General features: G+C 39.7%; 1 protein-coding gene across 1 annotated transcript in view; it reads left to right on the forward strand.

Moving 5' to 3' along the window:
- The window catches only part of RAD54L2 (RAD54 like 2), a 136,097-nt gene that overhangs the window by 17,704 nt on the left and 97,721 nt on the right, over positions 1–20,672 (forward strand). The gene's annotated exons all lie outside the window — the stretch shown is intronic.

The following is a 20,672-nucleotide window of genomic DNA, read 5'->3' on the forward strand; positions in this document are numbered from 1 at the left end:
TTCCCAGTGCCTTCTAAAAAGAAGACAAAGAGACAGTGAGTGCAAACAATGGGGTGGGGGGGTGGCACAGGGAAAAATTAATAAAATAAAAATAAATCTTAAACTCAGTTTTGGGGGAGCTGGTGTAGCTCAGTGATTGAGTGCCTGCTTCCCATGTATGAGGTTTTGGGTTCAATTCCTGGTATCTTTTTAAAAACAAAGTAAAACTCAGTTTGCATCAACTCCTTTTAGTGCTTTTCTTGACCTGACATTTTAGCTTTTTATTTTTGTGTCTTTAGTGTATAGTATTTGTTTAATAAGTCTTTATTGAGTGGAAATGAAATTTTGGAGATGTGACTCTCTCAAGTAGCAGACATTCCAGAGACCATGAAAGCTACCGCATTGGTGAGCTGTTTTGTCAGTTTAAATAATTTGCAATAGGTAAAGGTCAATTTCTGGCCTGAAGAATGTGACCTATTATTAACAACAGATCCTGATATTTTTCTGATTTTGGCACTTGGATACATTAGAGCTGTTTTTGTAAAACCATCTGCCGCCTCCTTTTTTTAAAATTTAGACTTTCATTGCTCTTCTTTATGCTTTGTTGACTAGTATCCTAGTAGTCTGTATCCTTACGTAAAGGCTTGGTTTCATATGGAGTAAGAGCTTTCCAAGTACTGGTTCCCATTCATCCCTTCTACTCTTTCTCTGAAAATTCATAGAGCAGCCTGATCCAAGTCTTCAGAGTTTGTTTATGTCAGGATCCAGAGAATGTGCATTTTATTAAAAGAGCCACCTGGTTTGTATGTTATTTCCCCTCCATTGTGTTTATCAAAAGTCATCGGGGTCAACAGAATGTAGTAATACTGTAGCTTGTTTTATCATTTCACTAAGAAGGGTTTACTCCTTTTTGTAAAAAAATGTATTCTAAGCATAAGCATTTGGTAGTACATTTAGTTAGTTTTAATTGTTTGCTAAGTTTGCAGATAGTGTAAGTGCCTGACTTTCCTTGACACTTGTAAAAGACCAGATGTGGGAGGATTATTAGGTGGTAGGATATAAGCTTGTCCTCCACAGATGGTGTTCCCTTTCATTTCACTGAAATTCCTCTCAGATAATCCCCTGAATATGCTGTGGTTATTTTCAAATCTTCCTTAAGAATAAGTAACTTTCTGGCAAGTTTAGAACAGCCCCAAAAGAGGACAACTTTTGGAAAACAAAATGAAATCATTGATACAGTTGCTGATGGACATTTCAGGGTTTTCAGTGTGCTGACTTAGAGCATCTTTATATGGTGTTAATGGGTTGCATGGTTGGATATAAACCTTCTGAAGTATTTGTGGCTGCTGCCAGGGCCAGGTCAGGAAATCCATAGGCCAGACATAGCTTTATCAAAGCTGTGAAGCAGTTTATCTCTGTCTTAAACAGGAAAACAAGAAACTCCTTATTCTGGGCCATGATTAGCAGAATGTGTTAACTTGGGATCCTCCATTAACTATTACTGATGATATGACACTTGTTATCCAGGATGCCTAACCAAATGAAACAATTTTATCTGTAGAGTGGGAAGTTAGGAATAGAAGGACTAGATAAGAACTATCATAGGGGTTCTTGGAGTCTGCCTATTCCTTTGGCTCTCTACATAAAAAGACTAGTCAGGACCCAGCAAAGCAGAGATACTAGCTTCTTGGCTAAACTAGATATGGCTTGCTTGATGAAACTAGCTCAAGTGTGGTGTTATAATAAGGGAGAAAAAGTTAGAAAGGGGCAGTCACATCTTTCTGGGAGCATAGAATACATGTTACTTTTATGTTTATGATAGGATGCTATTAAGGGATGACTTTTCATTTGAAGATCATGTATTTTGTAACTTTCTACAAATTCAAACAAGGGGTGCCTTATTTCTTCCTACTTTGTTGATGGTATGTGACTCCTGAAGTCAGTAGTGTCTAGAGCTGAGAGTAGAACAAAGAGAGCTTTTTATTCTTGAACACTGTTCAGTCTAATTGCCAATCCTCAGATATTTTGGGGAAACCTGGATGAGTTGCCAGGATTAAGCTTCAGGAACATGAATAAATACTTAACTTGCCAATCTCTCAGATTCTTTTCTGATTGAGATTGGGACCTTTTGTTTTATAGAGTTGTTTAACACTGGTACGCATCCTCATGTTTTTGAGGAAAGAAGGCTTTATGGGTTTTGAGGCAATAGCACTGTCAGTCTCCTGGGTAGGTGGCAGGATCACTGACAGGGGACTGACCTGCCCAAGAAGTAGCCCTTGAGTCCAGTAGAAACTATAACACAAGCAGAGAAGGAAAATGTGCCATCTTTCTGTTGTATCCTTTCTAGGATGTTCTTTTTTCACATTGTATTTATGTCCATCAAATGCTGATTTTTGTTACTTTGTTGTTGTCGCTAAGCCATTACATATTAATCCATTTACAGCAAATGTGAGACTTTCAAGAAGTGATACCGTTTGCAAAACAGCATTCATGTGGGACTCTGTCTCAGCAACTCAGAATGCCATAAGCATGTGTCTTGAGTAATTGACAAAGGTGATTTGGGTTGGCTCACCTGCTGGAATGGTCTATCCAACTTTCCATAATGGAACTGGAACTGATTTTTATTACCAAAGAATGACTTTTAGGGAGTGATTGCCTTCTGGAACTTTTATTAACTATGTTTTTTGGGTCAAGTTATTATTTATTTATTTCATTGTTTATTTTAAACATACAGAAAATGTTCATACTAATACAACAAATAATTGTGTTCTACCTTCCACCTTGGTCGTATCTCAACTTTGTGCCATAATTTTGCTTCAGATATTTATACTTAAAAAACAAATTTGTAGGGAAGTGGATGTGGCTCAAGTGATTGGGCTTCTGTCTACCATGTGAGAGGCCCTGGGTTCTATCCTTGGGGCCTCCTAGTAAAGGCATGCCTGTGCAGTGAACTAGGACTGTGCGATGAGCGATGCAGCAAGATGATGATGCAACCAAAGAGAGATGCAGGGGAGTATCAAGATGAGACACAACAGAAACCAGGAACTGAGGTGGCACAACAGGGAACCTCTCTCCCACATCGGAGGTCCCTGGGATTGAATCGTGGTAAAACCTAGAGGAGAAAACAAGAAGACAAAAAAAAACAAACAGAAGGTCACACAGCAAATGGACATAGACAGCAAAACAGCAGGGTGGGGGTGGGAGGGGGAGAAAAAACAAATTTACAGCTTAACTTCTGGGGAAGATGGTAGAAAAGGGAGCACTGGGACTAAGTCCTTCCACCAAAACAACTATTAAGGAGGCAGGAACTATCTGAAACAACAATTTTGAAGCTCCTGAGGCCAGAAGAATGTTGTACAGCATCTTTGGAAGAGTGGGAGGAAGAACCTGGTAAATTATGATAAAGAACTATAAATTTCTCTCTCCACACAATGGCTACTGTGGACTATCCCCCACTCTTATAGCAGATCACCATGGGGTCCAGTGGCTACTGACAGAATGGGACATAAAAATCCTCTTCCCCAAGAATAGGGTGTGCATGGCCAATCACGGATTATGGCTTTTGATAGTGAATTTGAATCGCTGAGTCCTGGTTCTGAGGGCACCTTTTGTTTCATCCTGCCCCAGACAAAGGTGTCGGCAGCTGTTATTTCAGCTCTCCGTGGAAGTGGGCAGAGGTGGTGGAGATTTAAAGATGTAAGGGTTCCTGAGGGCTGTGGGGGAAGTTAGCAGATAGCAGGCCAGGAAAGCTCAGCTTTGAGGAGCTGTTGGAGAACTTTTTGGTGACTTTCCTTACCTCCTCCACAGAGTACTTTGGAGTTGGTCTGTGCCCCCTTCTTGGGTTTCTGGGCCTGTTTTGGCTAGGAAAGACAGAATTGGGAAAGTCCTCCATGGGGTGACCCTCCTCCCAGAATTTGCCATCCAGGCAAAAGCAGCATGAGACAACAAAAGGAGTGTAAAAAATCTGTAGAGGCAGACGGTCTGGGAGAAAAGTCTGCTGGCTTCAAATACCCGGGAGAAGGAGGTTTGTCTCCTGGGAAACAAAGGGGATAACCAGGCTCCTGTAAACAGGGGAACTCCAAAACAACTAACAAGCAAAGCCTAGGACAGCACAGAGACCCAGTAAAAAAGGGAAAACCCTGCAGAGTGCATTTGCTTTGGGCAAATGTTTCTGATATGAGGGCTGAAGCTCAAGTAGATCTGTTTTATCACCAGCTGGTTATAAAACCATGAAACACATCCTAGAGAATAAATTCCAGGCTTAATATTTAAAAAATTAAAATGTACAATGTGCATTAAAAGAGTACAAGACAAACAGGAAATGATCGCCCATCCAAAGGAAGAGAATAAAAATATAGAAAACACCAGTGAAGAAGACAAGAATGTGGACATACTAAACAAAGCCTTTAAAAAATGATTTTAAAAATGCTTAAGGAGACGAAGGAAAAGATAGAGGAAGAACTACAGAATATCAGAAAACAATGAATGAACAATATGAGAGTCTAAGTAAAGAGATAGGAACCAAGCCAAACTAAATTCCCAGGAGGGTTTCAAGACCAGAATGGAGTTAGCAGAAGAAAGAATCAATGAACTTGAAGATAAGACACTTGAAATGAGTCAAGCTGAGGAGCAGAAAGAATAAAAGAAATATTAAAAGCAAAAATAGCCTAAGACAGTTATGGGACACCATCAAGCACACCAATATATTCATATGGGAACCTCAGAAGGAGAAGAAAGAGAGAAAGGGGCAGAGGGAACAGTCAAAGAAATGACAAGAGAACTACCCAACCTTAAAAAAGACATAAGTATGCACATCCAAGAAACTTAAAGAACACCAAACAGGGTAAACATGAAGAAGAATATAACCCGTCATATGCTGATTAAAGTAGCAAATGTGAAAGATAAGGAGAGAGTTCTGAAAGCTGCAAGAGAAAAGGAATGTGTTTCATACAAGGAAATCCCACTAAGACTGAGTCCTGATTTCTCATCAGAAACTATGGAGGCAAAAAGACAAGTGAGTTGAAATACCTAGAATGCTGAAGGGAAACAACTGCCAGCCAAGAATTTTATTTCTGGTGAGACTTTCAAAAATGAGGGAGAGATTAAGACATTCTCAGATAAACAAAAGCAGAGTGGGTTTATCACCACTAGACCTGCCTTACAAGCAGTGCTAATGGGAATTCTTCAGACTGAAGGGAAAGGACATTAGACAGTGGTTCAGAGCAGCTTAAAGAAATAGAGACCTGAGGTAAAGGTAACCATTTGGGTAATTACAAATGCCAGTGTTATTGTGTTGTGTTGTTTGGTATGTTACTCCATTTCTTATTCCCTAAAGGTGCTAAATTGCAAATGCATAAAAAGCAATGATAAAATGGACATATAATGTCCAAAGATATAAGTTGCAACAAGTACAAAATAAATGGTGGGAGGACGGAAGGGGTATAGGATAAGTATATGTGCATGCTATTTATTGAAGTTAAATTGGTATTAAACCAAATATAGTTGTTATTTATTTAGGATGTTAAGTTTTACCCTATGGTAACCACAAGGAAAACAGATGAAAAATATTTCTAGATAGAAATGAGAAGACGCACAATATGGTACAACACAAGAAAGAAAGTAAATGTAAAAGTAGGCTATAATGGAAATGAGGGACAAAAAAGGTATGACTTAGAAAAGCTAAATAGCAACATGGCCGAAGAAAGACTTGTGTTACCAGTAGTGACTTTAAATGAAACTGGATTAAATTCTCCATTCAAAGACGGAGATGGGCAAAATGGATTAAAAAAAAAAAAGCATGTCTATAAGACACTCCTTAAAGTCAAAGATAGCAAGTAGGATGACAGTGAAAGGGTGGAAAAATACATCCAATGCAAGTAGTAACCAAAGTGGCTATATTAATATCAGATAAAACAGATTGTAAGTAAAAAACAGTAATGAGGGACAGAGATGTTCATTACATACTGATAAAGGGGACAATTCAACAGGAAGATGTCCTGATATAAATATATATGCCCCTAACTGCAGAGCCCCAAAATACATGAAGCAAATACTGACAGACTTGAAGGGAGAAATTGACAGTTCTACATTAATAGTAGGAAACATTAACATACCACTCTTAATAACAGGTAGAATAGTCTGGAAATCAGTAAGGAAGCACAGGACTTGATTTATATATTAGATTGGTGCAAAAGGAATTGTGTTTTCAGACTGTGAATTTTAAATCATAACTAGGTTCGAATACATCCTTATTAATCAAAATAGGAACCATTACAATCAACACATTTTGCCAACAAGAAATAAGTTTGCATATTCCTGTAGCATAAATATCTGTACTCTGGGATTCGATGAACACTTGGAAAGCATTTTCTGTATCCTGGTTGTGAAAGCATTTCCCTGCAAAAAGTTGTTGAGATGCTTGAAGAAGTGATAGTCAGTTGATGAGAGGTCAGGTGAATATGGCGGATGAGGCAAAACTTTGTAGCCCAATTTGTTCAACTTTTGAAGTGTTGGTTGTGCGATATGTGGTCAGATGTTGTCGTGGAGAAGAATTGGGTCCTTTCTGTTGACCAGTGCCAGCTGCAGGTGTTGCAGTTTTCAGTGATTCTCATTGGTTGCTAAGCATACTTCTCAGATATAATTGTTTTTGCCAGGATTCAGAAAGCTGTAGTGGATCAGCCTGGCAGCAGACCACCAAACAGTGACCATGATGTTTTTTTTGGTGCAAGTTTGTCTTTGGGAAGTGCTTTGGAGCTTCTTCTCTGTCCAGCCACTGAGCTGGTCATCACCAGCTGTCATATAAAATCCACTTTTCGCCGTACATCACAATCTGATTGAGAAATTGTTCATTGTTGTTGCAAAGAATAAGAGAAGACGACACTTCAAAATGACAATTTTTTTCATTTTTGGTCAGCTCATGAGGCACCCACTTATCGAACTTTTTACCTTTCCAATTTCCTTCAGATGCCGAACAGTCGTAGAATGGTTGACATTGAGTTCTTTGGAATCTTCTTGGGTAGTTTAAGAGGATCAGCTTTGATGATTGATTGCTCTCAATTGGTCATTGTCAACTTCCGATGGCCAGCCACTATGCTCCTCATCTTCAAGGTTTTCATCTCCTTTGCAAAACTTCTTGAACCACCACTGCGCTGTATGTTCTTTAGCAGTTCCTGGGCCAGATGTGTTGTTGATGTTGTGAGTTATCTCTGCTGCTTTATGACCCATTTTTAAAAAAATTTTAATTTTTAAAAATCTTTTTAAGGTTAATAGAGCACACAAAACATTACATTAAAAAACTGTGACCCATTTTGAACTCAAATGAGAAAATCCCTTAAATTTGCTTTTTGTGTAATCGTTTCCATAGTCTAAAATAAATATAGACAGCAAGTAATAAGACATTAGGAAAAAAATGTAAAGTGAGAAATGTACATTAAAATTATGTATAGTTTGGGAGGTCCGCGGTTCAAGCCCTGGGCCTCCTTGACCCGTGTGGAGCTGGCCCATGCGCAGTGCTGATGCACGCAAGGAGTGCCGTGCCACGCAAGGGTGTCCCCCGCGTGAGGGAGCCCCACGCGCAAGGAGTGCGCCCGTGAGGAAAGCCGCCCAGCGTGAAAAGAAAGAGCAGCCTGTCCAGGAATGGCGCCGCCAACACTTCCCGTGCCGCTGACGACAACAGAAGCGGACAAAGAAACAAGACACAGCAAATAGACACCAAGAACAGACAACCAGGGGAGGGGGGGGAATTAATAAATAAATAAATCTTTTAAAAAAAAAATTATGTATAGCATAACCACATTTTTTAAGAATGTGTGCCAATGGCAAATAGCAAATTTCAACAGTGCAAAACTGCAATTACTTTTGCACCAACCTAATACTAAACCAACTAGACCTAACATATATATAGAACACTGCACCCACTAAAACAGAGTACACATTCTGCTTTTTTTTTTAAGGAGGTACTTGGGAATGAACCCAGGACCTTGTACATGGGAAGGAGGTGCTCAACCACTGAGCTACATCTGCTCCCCAGTGAGAGTTGTTTGTTTTTGTTTGTTTATTTGTTTTTAGGAGGTACTGGGAATCAAACCCAGGACCTCATACATGAGAAACAAGTGCTCAATCACTTGAACTACATCTGCTTCCCTACACATTATTCTTGAGTGCACGTGGATCATTCTCCAGGATAAACCATATGTTGGGTCACAAAACAAGTCTTGGAGAATTAAAAAATAATGAAATCATGCAATGTGTATTCTCTGACCACAATGGAATGAAGGTAGAAATCAGTAACACAGAGGGAGAAAGAGAAAATTCATAAATATATGGAAATTAAACACCACACTTTTAAATAACCAATGGGTTAAAGAGGAAATCACAGGGAAGTGGACTTGGCCCAATGGATAGGGCATCTGCCTACCACATGGGAGGTCCACGGTTCAAACCCTGGGCCTCCTTGACTGTGTGGAGCTGGCCCATGTGCAGTGCTGATGCGTGCAAAGAGTGCCATGCCACACAGGGGTATCCCCAGCATAGGGGAGCCCCACGTGTAAAGAGTGCGCTCTGTAAGGAGAGCTGCCCAGCGTGAAAGAAAGTGCAGCCTGCCTAAGAATGGCGCCAGTACACGGAGAGCTGATACAACAAGATGATGCAACAAAAAAGAAACACAGATTCTGGGTGTTGCTGGTAAGAATAGAAGCAGTCACAGAAGAACACACAGCGAATGGACCAAGCAGACAACTGGGGGAGGGGGAGGGGAGAGAAAAAAAATTAAAAAAAGAGGAAATCACAAGCAAAATTAGAAAATATGTTGAGGTGAAGGAAAATGAAAATACAACATACCAAAACTTGTGGAATGCAGCAAAGGCAGTCATCAGAGGAAATTTATAACTTTATATACTTTATATGTTTACATTAAAAAAGAAGAAAGATCTCAAATCAGAGACCTAACCTAAACTAGAAGAACTAGAAAAAGAAGAGCAAACTAAGCCCAGAGCAAGCAGAAGGAAGGAAATAGCCAAGATTGGAGGGGAGGTAAATGACATAGGAAATAAAAAACAACAGAATCAACAAAACTAAAAGTGGGTTCTTTGAAAAGATCAACAAAATGAACAAACCTTTAGCTAGACTGACAAAAAAAGAAGAGTGAGGATACAGATCATGAAAATCAGAAATGAAAAGGAAGGCATTACAAACTACCCACTGAAATAAAAAGCACTATAAGTGAATATTATGAACAACTGTATACCAGTGAATTTGGTGATCTAGATGGGATGGAAAAATTCTTAGAAATACACAAACTACTTACACTGACTCAAGAAAAAATTGGAGATCTCAGAAACCAATTACTAGTAAAAAAAAATTGAATTAGTAATCTTAAACCTCCCAAAGAAAAGCCCAGGATTAGAGGTTTCACAGGGAGAATTCTCCCAAACATTCCAAGGTCACTTAATTCCAATTCTGCTAAAATTCTGCCAAAAAACTGAAGAGAAGGGAACGCTCCCTAACTCATTCCACAAGGCCAACATCACCTTCATACCAAAGTCAGAAAAACATACCACAAGAAAAGACAACTATAGACCAGTTTCTCTTTTAATATACAGGCAAAAATCCTCAACAGAACCCTAACAATTGAATCCAACAGCATATTAAAAGAGTTCTATAGCACAATCAAGTGGGATTTTTATCCCTGGTATGCAAGGTTGGTTCAGGCATAAGAAAATCAATTAATATAAAACACCACATTAACAGAATGAAGGGAAAAAACCATGATATCTCAACTGATGCAGAAAAGGTATTTGACAGAACACAGCACCCTTTTTTTGATAAAAGCACTTAGTACACTAAGAATAGAAGGAAACTTCCTCAACATGATAAAAGGGCATATATGAAAAGCCCATAGCTAACACCCTACTTAATGGTGAAAGACTGAAAGCTTTCCCTCTTAAGATCAGGAACAAGACAAGGATGCCCACTGTCACCACTGTTACTCAGCATTGTACTGGAAGTTCTTTCCAGAGCACCTAGGCAAGTAAAAGAAATAAAAGGCATCCAAGTTGGAAAAGAAGAAGTAAAACTTTCTCTATTTGCAGATTATGTGATCCTATATACAGAAAATCCTGAAAAATCTACAGCAAAGCTACTAGAGCTAATGAATTCAGCCCAGCGGCGGGATACTTGATCAATACCCCAAAATCAGTAGTGGTTCTATACACAAGCAATGAACAATCAGAACAAGAAATCAAGAAAAGGGAAGCAGACTTGGCCCAATGGATAGGGCATCCACCTACCACATGGGAGGTCTGCGGTTCAAACCTGGAGCCTCCTTTACCCGTGTGGAGCTGGCCCATGCACAGTGCTGATGCGCGCAAGTAGTGCCTTGCCATGCAGGGGTGTCCCCCGCATAGGGAGCCCCACCCGCAAGTAGTGCGCCCTGTAAAGAATGCCACCCAGTGCAAAAGAAAGTGCAGCCTGCCCAAGAATGGTGCTGCACACACAGAGAGCTGACACAACAAGATGATGCAACAAAAAGAAACAGATTCCCGGTGCCGCTGATAAGGATAGAAACGGTCACAGAAGAACACACAGCAAATGTACACAAGGTGCAGACAACTGGGGGCGGGAGGGGGGGCAAGAAGGGGAGAGAAATTAAAAAAAAAATAAAAGGAAATCAAGAAAAAAAAGTCCATTCACAATAGCAACTAAAAGAATCAATTAAATATATTAGGGGGAGTGGATGTGGTTCAAGCGCTTGAGCACCTGCTTCCCACATGGGAAGTCCTGGGTTCAGTCTCTAGTGCCTCCTAAAAACAACAAGCAAACAAACGAAAAAACCAACTCAGGGGAGCCGATGTAGTTCAATGGTTGAGCACCAGCTTCCCACATATGAGGTCCTGGGTTCAATCTCTGGCTCTGGTACCTCCACAAAAAAAATAGTAGTTTTTTATTTTTTACTAAGGATGGATGTAATTAACTTGTACACAGAAACTTTAAAACATTACTAAAATCAAAGAAGATGTAAATAAGTGGAAGGATATTCTGTTAATTGATTAGAACACTAAATATCATTAAGATGTCAATACTATGCAAAGCAATTTATAAATTCAATGCAATCCCAGTCAAAATGCCAACAACCTTCTTTGCAGAAATGGAAAAGCCAGTCAAAATTTATATGGAAAATGGGTCTGAATAGTCAAGCCATCTTGAAAATAATATTGCATATATGACTTTTTCTTTGAAACTAAAGAAATGTATATTAATGTTACAAGGTGTTAATATCAGGCAAAAATAAAACCAAAGCAAACTATGGTCAGTATTATACAGTAATATATTAACCTTCCCGTAAGGTATTAAAAAAAAAATGGAAATATACTAAGAGAATGAAACTAGACACAAGGTGTACTACATATTGCTTGATTCCATCTATACAAAATATAAATACAAATCAACTAGAGAGACAGAAACAATAGCAGCTGTATACAGCAGGGGAAGCATAGAGAGATAGAGAGGTGTTAAGTTTTTGTTTTTAATTATTGGGATAATGAAAATGCTCTAATGATGATTGAATTGATGAATGCACAATTATGTGATTATACCACATATCATTGATTGTACCCTTTGGATGGATTGTATGCTTTATTAATATGTATCAATAAAACTAATTTGTTTTAAAAATTTAAAAAGTCAATATGGAAGAGGGTGGGGCAAGATGGTGTCTGAGTGAGTGCACCTCATAATCTCTCCTGCAAAGAAGCAGCTGAGTAGAGTCGGAGTCCTGCTGCACCGGACTGTTTTGGGTGTTTGCAGAGCAGGAGGTGTGTGGACATTGATTTGGTGGGATGGTGACAGAGGAGATTCTTGCAAGAGGTGGAATTTTGGATCTCTTGCACGGAGGTTGGAGGTTGTGGGCGGGACCCTTCCCCCTGGGGCTGGCGGCCCGACTGCGGCAGTTCCTGAAGGCTTTGTTGGCTGGGGTGTTCCCAAGCCCTAAGCGGGCTGTTTTTGGGGGCTTGCAGGGCGGGAGGTGTCTGGATGTCGATTTGGTGAGACAGTGATGGAGGAGATTCTTGCGAGAGCTGAAATTTTGAGTTTCTGACACAGAGGTCAGAGGTTGTGGGTAGAACCCCTCCCCCTAGGGCCGGCTGCCCGGCTGCAGTGATCCCTGGGATCTTTGCTGTGCTGGGGTGTTCCCCAACCCTGAGCAAGCTGTTTCGGGAGCTTGCAGGGCAGGAAGTGTCTGGATGTCGATTTGGTGAGACAGTGACAGAAGAGATCCTTAAGAGAGGTGGAATTTTGGATTTCTGACATGGAAGTCAGAAGTTGTGGGTGGGACCCCTCTCCCTAGGGCTGGTGGCCCAGCTGTGGTGATCCCGGAAGGCTTTGTTGTGTTGCGGTATTCCCGGGTCCCGTGTTAACTGGATGCGTGGTTCCCAGGTCTGTGTTCCCTTAACCCTGGTGGCCCACGCTTCAGAGACTCACACACCTTGAGTCTGCAATATCACGGACTTCCCATCACTGAATCCACCGTGCCCTGAGGTCCATCTGAGGTCCTTGATTACCCTAGCCCTCCGCGATTAGTGTTGTTTTTTTTTTCTCTCTCTTTCCTTGAGCTTGGAGGAGTGTACCAGCTGACTTGGGGAGAGTCTGGGAAGAAAGGAGAGGCAAATCTTCTGAGAAAGACCAATTTACCTAAACGTCCTGGGATAGGAAACTTGGTCTGAGAGAAGGTGGAGTCAGAAAATCAATTAGACTTCCCCTAGCACACCTAAGGGGGAGGGACTGTAGGAGGTGCTATCCAAGCTTCCAATAGCATATTTGGAATTTCTGGTGAGGTGTAGGTGGTCTCATGCTGGAAATAAAGAGTCATAGTCTTCTTTATTGAGTTGGTTCAACAAGGACCTACTTGAATCTCCTACTGGACCTCTCAGACAGCTTTCCTGCTGCCCTGGGAGAGAAAGAAGTGAGGAAGGGAAAAAGGGGAAAGGTCAGATCCCTAAGCGTATTATTTAAATGCGAAGAGGATTCCTAGCTTGAGACTTTGGTTTTTTTCTTTTGTTTGTTTGTTTGTTTGTTTGTTTTTGTTGTGGTTGCTATATTGCATTGTCTCCTGGACTTTTCTCCCATTTTATCCCCCAAGGTTCTTTTTCATTTATTTAGTTTTTTTTTTTCTCTTTTTGTTTTTCTTTTTCTTGCTTGTCCCTCCCCCCCTTCTTTGCTTCCCTTTTTCTCTTCTCTTTTTTTCTTTTCTCTTTTTTCTCTTTTTTATTTTATTTTCTTTATATAGTAGGTGCTGCAGGGAGCGCTTCACATTTGCTGTGTTTCCTCATCCTCCATTTCCCCTTTTCTGTGTGTATTGATTTTGGCCACCTACACTATCCCCTTTCCCCTTCATCTTTCTGTCTTCCATCATCTACTGTTTCTCTTACATTCCACCTCCCTTTCTTTGGCCCCCAAATTGTCTGACTTTTTATTTCTAATACCTTTGTTCTGTTTTCTGTCTTTCATCCACTCTTGGTATTATTATCTTTCTTTTCACTTTCCCTCTCTCATGAAAACATTGGCCTTTTAATTCATACTATAATCCTCCCCATATTCAGTTGACTGTCTCATTATAGGTACTCTACTTACTGCTGTAATTCTACACAACTTACATGAGTCTAAATCCATTCTCCTAGATCCCACATTGTTGCTCTGTTAATATTTATTGCCAATACTACTTCATACAAATTTCCTTATCTTATTCATTTTGCTTTCCCTGGCCCTAATATTCTCCTTCAAAGTGAACTTAGCCAGCAACAAGAAAATAGAGTAAGAAGAACAAAGTGACAAAGAAAAGACATAACACACACGAACAACAACTAATTAATCCCCAAGACTAGAGAAAGAAGCTAAGGAACTGATTAAACCCGTCAAGATAAAATGATGACCACACGGCAACAACAAACTACAAACCAAACTAATAGCCAGGAAAACATGGCCGAATCCAGTGAACAAACTAAAAACCAGGAAGAGGAGCAGAACATTGGACAAGTAATGAAAGATCTCAAAACATATATTAGAGACCAACTTATGAAGTAAAGGAAGAGATTAACAATGTGAAGAAAACACTTGGATAGGAAATTGCACACATACACAAAAAGATAACAGATATGATGGTGATGAATACCACAGTTCAAGAAATCAAAAATATACTCTCAGCAAATAGCAGCATATTAGAAGAGGCAGAGGAGAGAATTAGCGACATGGAAGACAGTACATCTGAAATCAAACAGATAGTAGAACTGATAGATAAAAAGATAGAAAAAATCCAGCTGGGACTTAGGGACCTGAATGACAATTCAAAACGCACAAACATATGTATTATAGGCATCCCAGAAGGAGAAGAGAAGGGAAAGGGGACAGAAGAGGTGTTGGAGGAAATAATGGCTGAAAACTTCCCAAATCTACTGAGAGAGATGGATGTACATGTCCAGGAAGCACAACGCACCCCAAACACCATAAATACCAACAGGCCTACCCCAAGACATATACTTGTCAAATAATCCAATGCTCAAGAAAAAGAGAAAATTCTAAAAGCAGCAAGAGAAAAAAGGAACATCACATACAAGGGAGGCTCCATAAGAATAAGTGCTGATTTCTCATCTGAAACCATGGAGGCAAGAAGGCAGTGGTATGATATAGTCAAGGTACTAAAAGAAAAAAATTTCCAACCAAGAATACTCTTCCCAGCTAAGCTAGCATTAAAAAATGATGGAGAGTTCAGAATATTCACAGATAAACAGAAATTAAGAATCCTGCCCTTCAAGAAATACTAAAGGGAGTTCTGCAGGAAGAAAGAAAAAAAACAGGAGAGGCAGAGTTGGAGAGTGTAAGAGCAAGAAAAAGACAAAAAGAGAAGGAAAAAAAGAAACAAAATATGACAAACGCAAGTCCAAAGAAAATATGGCTAACATCAATAATTCCTTGAAAGTAATAACACTGAATGTCAATGGATTAAACTCACCTGTCAAAAGATTCAGACTGGAAGAATGAATAAGGAAATATGACCCATCTATATGCTGTCTACAAGAAACACATCTTAGACCCAGGGATTCAAGGAGGTTGAAAGTGAATGGCTGGAAAAAAAATCTTACAAGTAAGCAATAACCAAAAAAAGGCAAGAGTAGCTGTATTAATATCAGACAAAATAGACTTTAAACGTGAAACAATTGTGAGAGACAAAGATGGATACTACATATTAGTGAAAGGGATAATCTTTCAAGAAGAACGAACAATCATAAATATTTATGCTCCTAACAAGGGGGCCTCCAAATACATGAGGCAAACACTGGAAAAACTAAGTGAAAGAATAGATGCCTCTACAATTATAGTGGGAGACTTTAATACACCACTATCAACTTTGGACAGAACATCTCAAAAGAGAATCAGTAAAGAAACAAAAACTTTGAACAGTATATTAGAGGAGCTGGACCTAATAGACATATACAGATCATTACACCCTAATACAGCAGGATATACATTTTTCTCAAGTGCACATGGATCATTCTCCAAGATAGACCATGTGGTAGGCCACAAAGAAAGGCTCAATGAATTCAGAAAGATCAAAATCATACAAAATAATTTTTCTGACCACAGTGGAGTGAAGCTGGAAATCTGCAAGGGCCAGAGGCCCAGATTTCACACTAAGATATGGAAATTAAACAGCACACTCTTAGAAAAACAGTGGGTCAAAGAGGAAATCTCAAAAGAAGTTAATAACTACCTTGAAACTAATGAAAATGATAACATAACATACCAAAACTTATGGGATGCAGCAAAAAGTCAATATGAGCACATTAAAATATATTTTAAAAATTATATGAAAGGATAAGGGGCCTAAAATAGCTAAAGCGATCTAGAAAAATAAGAATGAAGTTGGAACACTTAAACTTCCCTATCTGAAAGCTTACTACAAAGCCAGAGTAATCAAAACAACATGGTAGGGGAAGCGACTGTTGCTCAATCAGTTGGGCTCCCGTCTACCATATGGGAGGCCCTGGATTCACGTCCCGGGGCCTCCTTGTGAAGGCAGGCTCTCCTGCCCACTGTGGAGAACCGCCTGGTCTGCAAGTCATGTGGAATGCCAGCTGGCTTGAAGTCGCCGTGGTGAGCTGACTCAGCACAATGACGCAATAAAAAAATGGGGAGACAAGCAAAAACAGAAGAGCACACAGCAAATGGACTCAGAGAGCAGACAGCAAGCAAGCTGCAAGTGGGGAGGGGAAATAAAAATTTAAAAAATACACAGAAGAACGCACAGTGAATGGACACAGAGACAACAGACAGCATGCAAAAAGCCACAATGGGGGGAATTGAAAAAAAACAACAACAGCATGGTACTGGCACAAAGACAGACAAAGACCAATGGAACAAAATTGAGTGCTCAGAGATCAAACTCCACATTTATGGCCAACTGATTTTTGACAATGTGGTGAAGACTACCCAATTGGAAAAGGATAGTCTCTTCAGCAAATGTGGCTGGGAAAACTGGATCTGAAAAAAAAAAACACACAAAAAAATAGAACCCCTACCTCACACATACGCAAAATCAACTCAAAATGGGTCGAAGACCTTTTATGTGACATTTGTATAATCTAAGTATCTTTAAAAATAATACAATACAATGTAAATAAGGGGGGGGCAATCGGAACATTTTCTAAGTTAATTTTATTATGTACTATTTTATCATTTTCTAATGGCCACTCAATATTTAGTCATTGTGAATTTTAGCCTTGCTGATTTGTTTGTGTTCTAGATGTTTAGCATTGCTAAATCCTTCTCTTTTTATTTATTCCCCCCCCCCCCCCAGTCTGCTCTCTGTGTCCATTTGCTGTTTGTTCTTCTGCATCTGCTTGTATTCCCATTAGGTGGCTCTGGGAACTGATCCTGGGACCTTCTGGAGTGGGAGAGAGGCGATCGTTCTCTTATGCCACCTTAGCTCTCTGTTCTACTACGTCTCTTATTGTCTCTCCTCTGTGTTTCTTTTTGCTGCATCATCTTTGCTGCACCAGCTCTCAGCTTGCCTTCACCAGCAGGCCCTGGGCATCAAACTTTGGACCTTCTATATGGTAGAAGGGATCCCAACTGCTTGAGCCACATCCATTTCCCTTTTTTAGTTTTAAATGATTACTTATTATGAATATCATGTTTGATTTGCACCTAAGTTCAATTTATATAAAAGTTCCCCTGTGCTGAAAAAAAAAAAGAATCTTTTAATAACAAAAGACAAACAACCCAATTAATACTGGGCAAAAGACCTGCCACGCAGGGGTGTCCCCTATGTAGGGTAGCCCCATGTGCAAGGAGTGTGCCGCATAAGGAGAGCCACCCTGTGTGAGAAAAGTGCAGCCTGCCTAGGAGTGGCACTGCACACTTGGAGAGCTGATGCAGCAAGATGATGCACCAAGAAGAGACACAGATTCCCGGTGCTGCTGACAAGAATACAGGTGGACACAGAAGAACACACAGCGAATGGACACAGAGCAGACAACTGGGGAGGGAGGAAGGGGAGAGAAATAAGTTTTAAAAAGTTAAAAAAAAAACAAAAAGAAGACAAAAAACTGGGCAAAAGATGTGAACAGACATCTCTCCAAAGAAGATGTACAAATGGCTAGAAAGCACATGAGTAGATGTCATCATGGAAATGCAAATCAAAATCACAATGAGATATCATTTCGTACATTAGAATGGCTGCTTTTAAAAGAAACAGAAAATAACAAGTGTTGGAGAGGATGCAGAAAAATAGGAACTCCCATTAATTGCTGGTTGCAATGGAAAATGGTGCAGCTTGTGGAAGACAGTTTGGCGGTTCCTCTGAAAGCTAAGTATAGAATTACCATATGACCCAGCAATCCCACTGCTGGGTTTATACCCAAAAGAAGTGAAAGCAGAGGCTCAAACAGACATTTGCACACTGTTGGCCATAGCAGCATTATTCACAATTGCTAGAAGATGGAAACAAACTAAGTATTCATCAGCTGGTGAATGGATAAACAATATATGGTGTGTACATACAACAGACTATTATTCAGCCCTTAAAAGGAATGACGTCCTGGGTATGTGCAACATGGATGAACCTTGAATACCTCATGTTGAGTGAAGTAAAACAGACACTAAAAGACAAATATTGTATGATCTCACTGATTTGAAACAATTAGAATAAGCAAACTCAGAGTCAGATTCTAGAATATAGGTTACCAGGGAATGGGATGGGGGATAGGGAATGGGAAGTTAAGGCTTAAAATTAAAATGTACAGGGCACCTATTTGGAAAGATAGAAATACTTTGGTATTGGATGGTGGTGATGGTTTTGCAACATTGTAAATGTAATTAATAGCACTGAAATATTACTGATTATGATTAAAAGGAGAAATATTAGATTGTAAATATGGTAACAAAATAAATTTTAAAAATCCATGGAATGACACTATACAGTGAACACTAAGTTAAACCATGGACTTTGGGAAACGGACTTTGGCCCAGTGGTTAGGGCGTCCGTCTACCATATGGGAGGTCCGCGGTTCAAACCCCGGGCCTCCTTGACCCGTGTGGAGCTGGCCATGCGCAGTGCTGATGCGTGCAAGGAGTGCCGTGCCACGCAAGGGTGTCCCCCGCGTGAGAGCCCCACGCGCAAGGAGTGCGCCCGTGAGGAAAGCCGCCCAGCGTGAAAGAAAGTGCAGCCTGCCCAGGAATGGCGCCGCCCACACTTCCCGTGCCGCTGACGACAACAGAAGCGGACAAAGAAACAAGACGCAGCAAATAGACACCAAGAACAGACAACCAGGGGAGGGGGGGAAATTAAATAAATAAATAAATCTTTAAAAAAAAAAAAACCAAAAAAAACCAAAAAAAAAAACCCATGGACTTTAATTAATAGTACAATTATAAAAATGTTATATCATCAATTTTAACAAATGTTCCACGCCAATGCAAGGTGTTAGTAGTGGGGTGGTATATGGAAATCCTGTATTTTATGCATGATTGTGCTGTAAACCCACAACTTCTCTAATAAGGGGGGAATAAAATTTACAGATTGTAGTCCTTTGTATGTCTCTTCTCAGCCCCACTTTCCATCCTCCCCTAGAGGTAACACAATTCTGAATTGTGTGTTTGTTTTTCTCATGCGTGTTTTCCTTTTTCTACATGAATAGCTCTGTAGCAGTTTGATATGGTTATGAATCCCAAAAATAGATATTGGATTATGCTTGTAATCTGATCTGTACCTGGGCGTGATTGAGTTATGATTGGGCATTGAATCCCCACCGTTGGTGGGTGGGGACTCACAGATAAAAGGCATGGCAAAGGAAAGAGTTGAGGGTTTTTCTCTTGTTGGAGTTTTGATATTGGAGTTTGATGCTGAAGCCTTAAGCTGGAGCCCCAGAGAAAGAGATAAAGCCATTTGCCTGGTAGTCTACAGCTGACCTTGTGGAGAGAGGCAAAGCCTAGAGAGCCTCATAGTCTACAGCTGACCTTGTGGAGGAAACAGAGTAGCTGAGCCCAGAGGAACCCAGGAAGCCTGAACCCTCACAGACGTCAGTGGCCATCTTGCTCCAACACGGGGAAATAGACTTTGATGAAAGAAGTAACTTATGCCCTATGGCCTGGTAACTGTAAGCTCCTACCCCAAATAAATACCCTTTATAAAAACCAACCCATTTCTGGTATTTTGCATCACACCCCTTTTGACTGACTAATCCAACCTCTTTACAATATTAGGTGTTGTTTTGCATATGTAAAGGTTTATATATATGATTATCAGCTTTTATGTATCTTTCTGCAGCTTTTTTCACTTAATATTATGTCTTTGAAGTTTATATGTTGATTTCTATTATACTGTAGTTCATTTATTTTAAAATTGTCTGATATTCCATTGGATGAGTTTGCTATAATATATTATGCATTTTCTTGTTAATGAACATTTAGATTGTCTTTTATTTTTCACTAATCCTAAATTAATGCAATGAACATTCTTATGCAAATCTCCTTGTATTAGAATTTCCTGGGAGGAAAATTTCTGAGTCATGGGGCTTGAGCATCTTCAACTTTGTTAAAAATTCTCAATTTTTCTTCATAGTATCAATTTGTACTCCCAGTAGCTATGTGTAAGAATTCCTCTTTCTCAGCAACCCTTCAAGCACTTTGTATTGGCAAAAATTTAATGTGTGAGAAGTGGTATTTTGTTGTTGGAACTTACCTATCCCTGGTTCGATATAGGTCTTTTCAAATGCTTTTTGGTCATTTGGGTTTCCTCTTCTATGAATTGTCTAGTCGTATCCTTTGACTAATTTTCTCCTGAGCTTATCTTTTTCTTACTTATTAAGAATTCTTTGTATATCCTGGATACTAATCCTCTCTCAGACCGTGGCTTAATAGAAACATTGGTAGAGTACAACCTTGTCTTGTTCCTGAATTTAAAGAGTGTGCTCCCTGTGTTTCATATCAAGTGTGGTGGCTGTTTTTGGTAGACTTCCTTTATCAGGTCAAAGTAGTTTCCTTCCGATTTGCCAAGAGCTTATTATTTCATTAATCATGAATGGGTTGGATTTAATCAAAGCCTTTTTTTCTGCATTTTTCGAGATTATCATGTAGTTTATTCCCTGTAATCTGGTAGTTCTATTAACTTAAGTTTTTAGCAGTCTAACTCTATTGGCTCTTGATTT

Source organism: Dasypus novemcinctus, chromosome 26 (genome assembly GCF_030445035.2).
Source record: "Dasypus novemcinctus isolate mDasNov1 chromosome 26, mDasNov1.1.hap2, whole genome shotgun sequence".
NCBI classification, from domain to species: Eukaryota; Metazoa; Chordata; class Mammalia; order Cingulata; family Dasypodidae; genus Dasypus; species Dasypus novemcinctus.